Source organism: Sinocyclocheilus anshuiensis, unplaced genomic scaffold (assembly GCF_001515605.1).
Source record: "Sinocyclocheilus anshuiensis isolate Anshui unplaced genomic scaffold, SAMN03320099.WGS_v1.1 scaffold7, whole genome shotgun sequence".
NCBI lineage: Eukaryota > Metazoa > Chordata > Actinopteri > Cypriniformes > Cyprinidae > Sinocyclocheilus > Sinocyclocheilus anshuiensis.
The window spans coordinates 598,372-609,656 of record NW_015549582.1 but is presented as its reverse complement, the minus strand read 5'-3'; the positions used below and the strand labels follow the sequence as shown (position 1 = coordinate 609,656).

At 35.9% G+C, this 11,285-nt stretch overlaps 1 pseudogene; it reads right to left on the bottom strand.

The window, feature by feature from the left end:
- LOC107657791 (rotatin-like) overlaps positions 1 to 11,285 on the bottom strand; it is a 90,383-nt pseudogene that overhangs the window by 35,252 nt on the left and 43,846 nt on the right.

Genomic DNA, 11,285 nt, shown 5'->3' with positions numbered 1-11,285 from the left:
TAGCAAATGGCTGCAATATAACAAAGAGTGAAAAATTTAAGGGGGTCTGAATACTTTCCGTACCCACTGTAAGTTTCTTCAAGTCTTTCCATCTAATATTTTTTATTTTATCTCAGCTTTATTATATTTCAATTAACAAAAATGATTTGAATAGTTTTAGTTATGAATATCAGCACTTGCAGGTGGTTGCTAGAACATTCGAAAGTAATAGTATACTCCTCCTCATTAAGCTGCACGATTTGAGCAATCATTCATGTCCAAAGCTCTAATGATGCAGGATGGATTACATTTAAAAATTTGGTACAAAAAAATATTAATAACCATGTGCTTGCTTTAGCAGGCACCATTAAAAAAAAAAGCACTGTAGTGCCTGTTTCATTTAGACAGCACAGATGTTTGAGAAACACTCCAGCGACTGTGGATGCTCTCTGCATTTCACCACCTCCTAGGCGTTTCATCAAACCCAGCGTTCACTGTCGCGCGTCAAGGCAGGTTTGTTTGCATACATGCACATTAATGCGAGGTAAGGCTGGAAGAGACTTTTAAGAAATAAAGCCATTCATCCCCAGTGTGAGAAACAAAAACAATGACAGCTGATGAATGGCTCTCTGTTACAAGCGTTAATACGAAATTAATGTATTTGTATTGCTCCGCAGTGTGATTTATTTAATCTCTTCTTAATAAATACACCACACTGTGTTCATCTAAGGCAGGAGGGCGAACTAATTTAATTACCAAGGCTCAATAAGTCTCTTTATTGTTTTACGAGGTCTCCAAAGTAATCTCAGAGAAATACAGGCACTCATCCATAATAGATTTAACATGGCTGTGCTTTATACAGGAATACCTGGTTTAGGAGTAATTCTAAGAGCCATTTTAGGTCCTGGTGGTCTAGTTCAGACTGGTTCTGCTTGAAAAAGGTGTTGAGGAACGACACAATGTCCACCAAGAGCCTCTCATCTTGGCGGCAAGCTGGATGTACCATCAGAAATCTGTCAGAATAAAAAAGAGAGTTTACTCTATCATTCAGATTTTTGGGGTCGGAAAGATGTTTAATGTTTTTGAAAGAAGTCTCTTACCATGGTTGTATTTTTCTAAACAAAAATACATTAAAACTGTAATATTGTGAATACTGCATTGTTTTATAATTTTATTTATACTACTGTTAAACTACTACGATTTTTTTTTAATATTAAGTCTCTTAAGCCCCGTTCACACTACAAGTGACACGCAACAGCAAAGCGACACAATCCCATTCATTTAAATGGAGAGCATTTCTGCGACACGAGCGACAGCGGCCGTTGGCGACCGGATGGGGCGTGTCTAGCGACGCGACAAAGTTCAGAATCCTTCAACTTTATGCAAATGAAGAGTGACAGCCAATAGGAAACAAGACGGTAGAGCTCATGTGATCGTTCTCCTCTCAGCGCCGTAGATAAACATACGCAATGGAAGAAAGTAGGCTCTGTTTCTCATTCATTTTTGTTTGTATGTACGGATTTAATTTAGATTTAGATTATATTTAGTCTTTTGCCTCCAAAATGTTTGTACTTAGCGGCAAGAAACCTGATTCGCTGTCAAGGCAACCAGTATTGAGAACGCCCACTAGCAACCAAATCGCCAGCCCCAGCAACAAAAGTCGCTGCAAGTGTGAACGGGGCTTTATGCTCACCAAGGCTGCATTTATTTGTTCAAAAATGCAGAAAAATAGTAATATTGTGAAAAATTATTACAATTTAAAAGAATTGTTTTCCATTTGAATTTGAATTATTAAAGGGATAGCCCCTTGAGATGATATATAATATATTTAAAATGTAATTTATTCCTTTGATGGCAAAGCTGAATTTTGAGCAGCCATTGCTCCAGTCTTCAGTGTCACATGATCCTTCAAAAAAACCATTCTAATATGCTGATTTGGTGCTCAAGAAAAATCATATATTATTATTATCAGCTGTGCGGCTTAATATTTTTGTGGAAACTATGATACATTTTTTTTTTCAGGATTCTTTGATAAATAGAAAGTTCAAAAGAACAGCATTTATTTGAAAGAGAAACTTTTGTATCATTATAAATGTCTTTACTGTCACTTTTGATCAATTTAATGCATCTTTATTGAACAAAATTATAAATTTATTTCAAAAAAATTATAATAACTAAATCAAATATGACTTTAAACTTTTGAACGGTGCTATATTTAGTTTCCTGTAGCACCAGTGTAATTTCTAAGCTCGATTTTTGCCAAAGATAAAACATTGTTCTGCTTCATGTCTGAATGTGTCAGCTCATTCATTGTTTAGGGCTGTGATATGCTGGCGCACTCCATCAAACTCATGCAAAGTCATGCCTGGTGATCACAAATCACACATCTGGAGGTATAGGGAAAATAAATCAATAGATCACACACAGAGAGTTTACCTCTCTACAGCACTGTGCCAGCTTAGGGTTTGCAGGATATTCTTGCTGCTCTGGGCGGTGGATTTGAGTGCAAGGCGGTAAGCGAGAAGGTACAGGTGCATCCTGGTCATGGCAAAGGTCACAGTGTTGTGGGAGCTCGCGTCACAAACCGCGTGAACACAGTCCTGTAACCCCGACCTGAAGTTGCTTATTGTTAAGACCACCGCCTGAGATGTGGACAGCACTAGATCACCATGAAACCTTAGAAGTAAATAATGAGGGATAAAGAGGTGTAACAAGAAAATGTTAAGCCATTCAGAGCTCTAACTCGCGTTCATGACCAGAGTTCAAACATGGCCAAAACAGCAATGGTTCTCGCATATGTCGTAATCAAACGTTTTACAATTCTGGATGCAAACATGTATTAGATATGACCTTTGGTGATGATTATAAATGAATATAAATAAATGTGATCATATTAAACTTTTTATGGCGCCTTTTTTTTTTTCTTTACACAGATAGTCACTGAACTGTTGATGTATTGTAAGTGTTACATAAAGATTTTTCAAAAAATCTTTCCACAGATAAATAATGGCATACAGCTTTGCAACAACAATAAACAATGACAGAATTTTCATTTTTTCATTTATTCCTTTAAGGAGGCCAGCAGATCTGTAATCATTTTAATCTTGGTAACAAAGCAACAGCTGCTGCGTATTAAAATGATGTTTGTCCTACACCATAAATTGTATGCTGCAAAAGTTTCTGAACAGTTCAACAATGAAAGCATTCTATCTTAACTCTTAAGATGATCCAGATGTACTACCCAAAACTTCTAGTGCTCAATACAATTTTACTGCTTAAAAATATAAATAAAACATTTTCAAAATGTCACTTATTAAATTGATTTGTTAACATTAGTAAATGCATTAGCGAACATTAACTAACAAAGAGAAATATATTTTTAAAGCATTTATTAATCTTTGTTAATGTTAGAAAAGTATAATAGTTCACATTAGTTTACAGTGCATTAATTAATGTTAACAAATGCAACTTTTGATTTTAAAAATGTATTAGTAAACGTTGAAGTTAACACTGACATATTTAATATATTGTAGAAGTATTGTTCATTCTTAGTTCATGCATTTAACTAATGTTAACAAATGAAACCTTATTGTAAAGTATTACAAATTAAATTACATTTTTAAAATCCCTGAAAACCCAAATGCAACTTACTCAGATACATCACTCCTAAAACCCCTCAGATGCTCTAGCAGTCCATCAATCCCAGAATGCCATGCTGCATTCCAGGTGATCTGCAGTGCTTCCCAGGCAGGCTTCAGACTCAGCAGGTCTGAGTATGGAGGGAGAACTGAACAGTAGGGACTCACTGCATGGTGTGAAGAAGCTTGAAATGGTAGATTATACCTGTGAGAAATTATGAGATAACACATTTTATATACAATTAATCTGTCAAGTAATAGTTAAATCACCATTTAATTTACGCATGACACCTCTGAAAGGAAGGTTATGGAGAAATTAAACGGCCGTTTCTTTTAATGCACTGCTAGAATGTCGTAATGGATGTGATTTACCTCCGTATAATGGCAGCAGGCAGTGAGAAGGAAGACAGGTCTGTGTCTGAGCCAGCTTTATCAGTCCTGATCAGGGAACAAAGATGTTGAAATGTAACATGAGCCAAAGCATTCTAGTTTTTACCACGTTTTTGTCTATACAATGAAAGTCACTGGAGTCCAAAACAACACTGGACCCCACTGACTTTAATTTTTGGGTGAATCATCCATTTAAGGGAACAGTTCACCCAAAAATGAACATTTCCTTACATTTACTCACCCTCAGGCCATCTAAGATGTTAATGAGTTTGTTTCTTCATCGGAAAAGCTTGGGAAAAATTTTGCATTACATCACTTGCTCACCTGCAGTGCATGGGTGCTGTCAGAATGAGAGTCCAAGCAGCAGGAAAAAAAAACATCACAATCACAACGTTTTGTGAAGTGAAAAGCTGCATGTTTGTAAGAAACAAATCCCTCAATAGAATATTTTTTAATTTCAAACCATTGCTTCCAGCGAACATACGAGTCAGCTATCTGTAATATTGCTTTCTCTAGGGAAAAAGTCCTCTCGTCTGAATCAGGAGAGAAATATGCACAGAACAAGCAATGTTTACAAAAGAAAATAGTCTAAAACAGTACTAAACAAATATGTTGGATTTGGATTATGGACAAAAGAAGCAATAGTTCAAAGTTAAAACGCCTTAATGATGGATTTGTTTCTTACAAACACACTGCTTTTCACTTCATAAGATGTTAACTGATGGACTGGAGTGGTGTAGATTACTTGTGGATTATTGTGATGTTTTTATCAGCTGTTTGGACTCTCATTCTGACGGCACCCATTCACTGCAGAGGATTTATTGGTGTGCAAGTGATGTAATGCTACATTTTTCCAAATCTGCTCCAATGAAGAAAGAAACTCATCTACATCTTGGATGGCCTGAGTACATTTTTAGCAAATTTTAATTTTGGGGTTAACTATTCTTTTAAGTTAATCAAAACACTTATTCATAATTATAAGTGTCATCAAATTAGGGTTTTATTAACTGACAGGGTTGAATGCAGCCGGCTGCAGATATTTTACATATCGACCAATGGAGTGCAAGATCATACAACAAATAAAACATACCAAACATCCATTCTTGCTATTTCATCAAACAGCAGAATACACATCAATGCGGCAGCCTCGCTCACATCCCCCTGCTTCTCCTTTATCAACAGAGAAACTTAAAAAGATGCAACAAAATAAGTCAAATTACCAGTAGAGCAATCATTTAAATGCACAAAAGTGTCAAAGTAAAAATGTGCAAAGCATGAATTGTACATAATATACTGTATACACATTAAAAATTGTTAATTGTGGCATAGTAGCATTGTAGCAAGTAGATTTAATCCTGAGAGCAAGGAGAAATAAAACATGAAAACAAAACTATAACAGGGAAAGCAACACAACTAATCAATTATAAATGTTACTGTAGAACAAAACAAAACGGGCTTGAGCCAGAAAAACTAAAACATTCACAAACAGCATATCGAGGAGCTCAACACTTAGAAATGCTTATAAATGTCTGAACATGTGTGGCATGCATAAAAATAACATTTGCCATTTATGCAATGTTCTAGAGAACTGGAAGGAGAGTGTCAATAGCCCTGCATTTTTAGCAGTAAATATAGAAATAAACAAAATATGCAATTACAAGCAGCAATTAAGTGGCCAAACACAACAGTGGACCTTGTGATACGCAAGTAAATGCATAGATCTGTGCTGCCATGACATGCTTATAACTATTGATCAGTATGTGGTGCTGGCTTCAAACTCTGCACAAACCCTAAGGGCATGGTGGGAATTAAATTTTGTTTCAAAAATTGCCATTAAGTTGTTTGCAAGTCTGGAAATGGTTATGAAATTCAAATATCCAATTACTCATATTTTTAGTTTTGTTGTGCAGGTGGTCTAAGCTAATTTTGTAAAAGATCACAGACCTTGAAAACACGTCAAATCAAGCCTTCACAAACATACGAAGAGAAGAATCATGACTTTAATTTATTTTCCAAAATTATGTTTTTTGGCCAGTGTAATTACATTTTTGATTAGTAAGAGATGCTGTCACCAGTAAGAAATGATGTCAATGACATTTACCAAGGATCGGTTTAATATGTAATGTTATCAATAAATGTTCTCACTTCCTGTTTGGCATCCATGATGTCAAATGTGTCAATGTGTTAAGCACAATGCATTTGGTAATAAAAACTTTTCACCACTGTAGCCTGAAATGTTCAAATGTTAAAAGCTTCTTGATCACCTAATCAGCATACTAGAATTTAGTTATGCTATTAAAATAATAAATTACATTTTTAAATATATTCAAATAGAACACTGCTATTTTAAGCTGTAATAAAATTAAAATATTACTGTATTTTCCATCAAACAAATTTTGACTTTTTCAAGTTTTGGTGAGCATAAGAGACTTCTTTCAAAATCATTTTTAAAAATCCTAACCTCAAACATTTGAATGGTAGTGAATGGTCTTGAAGTTGAACTGTTGGTGGCGCTAGAAAGATTGAGAATGACCCCAAAATTGGCACTATGAACACTGAGACCCCTCCTAATCCTTGTGCCAAAGTGGCTGACAAACTCCAAGAGAATGAAAAATAATAAGAAAACTAACAGCTATAAAAGGTGCCTATAAAACTTTGGTGCTTGGGACTAATTAACTATCTACGGTAAACTGGATGAATTAAGGTCGGAGGGATGTTTTGCGGGCCATACCTCTGAGCAGCATGATGAGAAGAGACGTCTGCTGAGCCAGACTGTGACGCAGGGAGGGGTCTGCAAACACCAGCTTCCTCAGCATGCATATGCTGGGCTCCAACAAACAATCCATGTTCTACATAATGAATAAAAAACCGGAATGCAAAACCTTCTAGTGTCAATAGATCCCAGAGGTAAGACACAAGACATGAGTTGAAAATGTCTGAGCTTCTTGGTAGTACTGAATAAAGAGAGATAACTAAATTAGTTTTGATAATCATCAGAAGAACTTTCACACTCTGCTGAACCTGGGGAAAACCACATCCGCGATAAGCTACTGAAGTGCTACAGTTGTTTAGAAAGGTGTTATACCACTGGTACTGCCTTGCTATTGGAAAAAGTCATAACAAGTCATCATGATTGAGTCTAGAAGTGTTTACACAGTCAACACAAACACGACCGCAGTCATAACATTCACAGTAAGACTATAACCACAAAAAGTTAGATAGCCTCAAAGCCAAGGCAAGTAGTCAAATCAAACAGCCAAAGCAAAGTCATAATTGACGGCAACAGCACTAACTAGGCATGGCAAATGAAGGTGACGTTTCAGATTCTGCTCATGGCATAATTGCCAGACATTTCGGTGCATAATTCTCACTAATTAGCTAGATTATCAGGCCTGAATACTCGACAGAGCTGGCAGCTTTCAGCCTAGGGATGTACAGATCACGCAATAGATGTGAACTAATACTGACCCACTCTTGACTGACACCATTAACTGAAGCATCATGCCCAGGCCCCAGTTTCCCAAATTCATTCATGATAAAAAGGCCCACGAAACAAAAGAGAATGTGAGGTTTACCGCCACATTGTTGTTGACACACTGTGTGATGAAAGATATGAGCTTGTCTGATAAACCCAAGGCCTTCAGCACAGCATGCATTGATGAATCTATAAAGAACATAATGAAATATAAATCAAGACTGGCAGTTTCTAGCACATGTTGAAATATGCTATCTGCTTTCTCAATTTATGCTTCAGATATCAAGCACTTGCTTCAAAACACTTAAAATTTGTTTGTGAGGTGTTTTGAGAGAAATGGAGCTCCCTGAGGAAAGACAACATGGTTAATTTGATGCAAATGACAAGTCCACAAATTAGGCTAGAATGTTTCATTCAATAAAATAAAATAAAAAAACAACAACAGTAAAACATTATTCCTCAGTTTCATTTGTATCAAATTAAATATGGTGTCTTCCCAGACTAAAGTTAATTCGGATGGTTGGATGCACTAGTGTTATTTTAGCATTATTGATATACCATTATAGATTTGTGGTAACACTTTACAATAAGGTTAATTAGTTAACTACTTTAGTTAACATGAACTAAGCATGAACAATACTTCTACAGCATTTATTAATCTTAGTTAATGTTAATTTCAACATTTACTAATGCATTATTGAAATCAAAAGTTATGCTTGTTAACATTAGTTAATGCACTGTGAATGAAGATGAACTAACAATGAACAACTGTATTTTCATTGACTAACATTATCAAAGTTTAATAAATAGTGTAATAAATGTATTGTTTATTGTTTGTTCATGTTAGTTAATACATTAACTAACATTAACTAATGGAACCTTATTGTAAAGTGTTACCGATTTTGTTAATATTGAATTAGACTTTATTTTTTATTTTCTGCTATCATTTTCATTTTAGTTACATTTTAAATAATTTTTTTTGTCATTTTCATTTTTTTAAATGTCTATTTAGTTTTAGTTATGTTAGTATTTCAAACTAAACAAAAATGAGAAATGTTGCATTGGCAACAAGCTGAAATAAAATTTCAGTTAATGTCTATTTTATTCCGTAAAATAAACATCATTCATATTTTTTATGGTTTTAGTTAACAGGAAAAACCCTGGGATGAGCAGATGGATCGATGAAAGTATGGTTTCCTCACCTTGCAGAACAATAGTCAGCTGTTCAGCTGCAGATCTTTGCAAAACTAGATCTACCGTTTCCGACATGAGAATATTGTACAACTTATTTACAGACTCCACCTGAATAAACAACAGAATGTTAACCGAAGCTTGTTTAAACAACACTAAGAATAAAGCAGAATTTTTCACATGATGTCAATGCCAATAATGGTTCTTCACCAACAACTACTCAATACAACACTAGAGTGCATTACACTGCTGAGTGAGGACAGTGATTTGCCTTCACATATGACTTGTCTGAATTGCTCAACTTGATGTCCACGCTTTTATTAAGAACATAGAGAGTAGGTAAACATGACAATGTGGAGCTGTCCAGGGTTGGTCTGGCGCCTTCAGTGCTGTTCAGGTGTGGTAGCAGATGTTGGACTGCTGTATTCCTCACACTAAAAGTTGCAAACAGAGCCACACTATTTACAGCATTTGGGAAGAAGTTATTAAGCTCAAAGTCCAAGCTGCTCTTTTCTACACAATAAAAGTGAATGCTGATCATGACTAGCAATTGCCATGTGAGGAGTTCATTTGCAAAAACCGTTAACTTTTTTTTCAGAAATCACATTTTTTTTTTTATTGCACATTCCAAGTAATATCAATCAAACTGCAGTTGGGTTGTTTTGATTAAGTAATAATAACTTAAACAAATACAGGTAATTTATAAAATTAAAGTTCAATGAAAGTATGTTTTTTTTTACATATTAAAAGTTTGTTTTATAGCAAGAGCAGATAACTCAAACAGTCGTTTTTTGGCAAAAGCAGATAACTCTACATTTCATGTTTTAGAGTTTAAAAAAACACTTGTTTAATCTTAAGCTTTTCCCTCACCATTGTAACGCGCTGCTTTTGCAAGGTTCCGTGAAAACGTTTCAGCTTTTATTTACCTTTTTCGACCTGAAGAAGATATCACAGGTTCATCAAGTTCGTCGAAATGATCCATCCTCGATCACTTTTAGTCAGCTTTGACGAAACTCCTCTCAGCTAGCACGTCTTTTCAAAGTTAAAGTAGCCTTGTCACCTGACTGAATACAGCGCGCTGATTCGCTAAAATGGACTTATTTATTGGCTTCTGTTCAAAAACAACAAGGGCACTTGTCGGCTTCTGCAGTAAAACGTGAACTCGCGATGCCTTGAAAGTGGACAAAACCGGCTTTTTTGACAAAAGGTGTTTAGGGTTCAGATCGCACTATATGTGGAGAATAATGCACGGCAATCATTCATTTATTGGTTCTTGCAAATGAACTCTTCATGTAATTTTCAGCCTGTTAAAAATAAGTAAACTAACTTTTTTTTTTTTTTTTTTTTTAAGAACTTATTTCTAAAGTAACATTTTACATTTAGTTCACAATTAAGTATATTGATTTAATGTTTTCGGACACTTAATTGCATGTTAACTGCAATTAAGTGAGAATGAATTATAGTTTAAATTAAAGCTGCAGTCCGTAAGTTTTGCCTCTTTGTCGCCATCTCTGTTTGAAAACCTGCAATTGCAGCTGTTTGCGGAATTATCTTCCTTGCGTGGATTGTGCTCCGGCACCGCTCCAGCGGGGATGAATCTAATGTTTTGAGGAGTATGTGTGGCAGTCAGTCACCGCACCGGTGTGGATATTTTCTGTACTTCGCAATCACAGATTCTAACCTACGTCTTGGAATATATGACCCAAATAAGAATTTTCACCGTATATTGTCATCTGAACAAGCAAGTAACAAGTCTGCAACGTTTGTTCTGACCAACTGAGGAAAAAAGCATTACAATAAATCACGCTACCAATGGTGATTTAAAGGGGACCTATTATGCAAAATTCACTTTTGCAAGGTGTTTGTACATAAATGTGTGTTGGCAGTGTGTGTACACAACCACCCTATAATGATAAAAATCCACCCACTCCTTTTTTTTTTAATCCCCATAAATAATAAGCAGTGTCTCCCAATGGCCTATTTTTAGCATTGGTGCTAATGTGACATCACATTAGCCACAGTCCCTGCCCACGAATGTTGACAGACACTGGCGTTTTAACGTAGAACAGGTGTTCTGTAGCTGGATGTATTAATCCACATAGCTCTCTCCATTTACTCCCGAAATCTGAGCCGCTGAAGATGAGGTGGATTAATTTAAGTTTTCGAAGAAAATGCTCACTCAACTCTACAGAAATTCGTTTATGTCTGCGCAAATCATTTTACACCGGACTGCTTTGTGAATGAGGGTCAGTATAAAGCAGGTTTTGCACAAAAGTTGCTCCTGAAGGATGGAGCAGTGCCAACTGTTCGTGATCCAGCTAACGTTACGCCATCTAGAAGAAGTAAGTATCACGCGTTTGTTTTCCAAATTGCCTTTCTGAAAGAGCTTCTTGGCACTATGTAAGGCTAATGTTGCTAAAGCTACCATTGTCTGTCTGTTTTCACTGATGCTGCCTTCACGTGCTACAAGAAATAGGAATGTGGGAGTAAAAATTGCATATGAAAGCAATGTGAAGTCGACCGCTGGAATTAGTCGAGCTCATAATCACAAGTGGGGCTTATAAAGTTTGTATGGCACCATGAGTTATTTTTATCGCGCCGTGCTCCCGTCT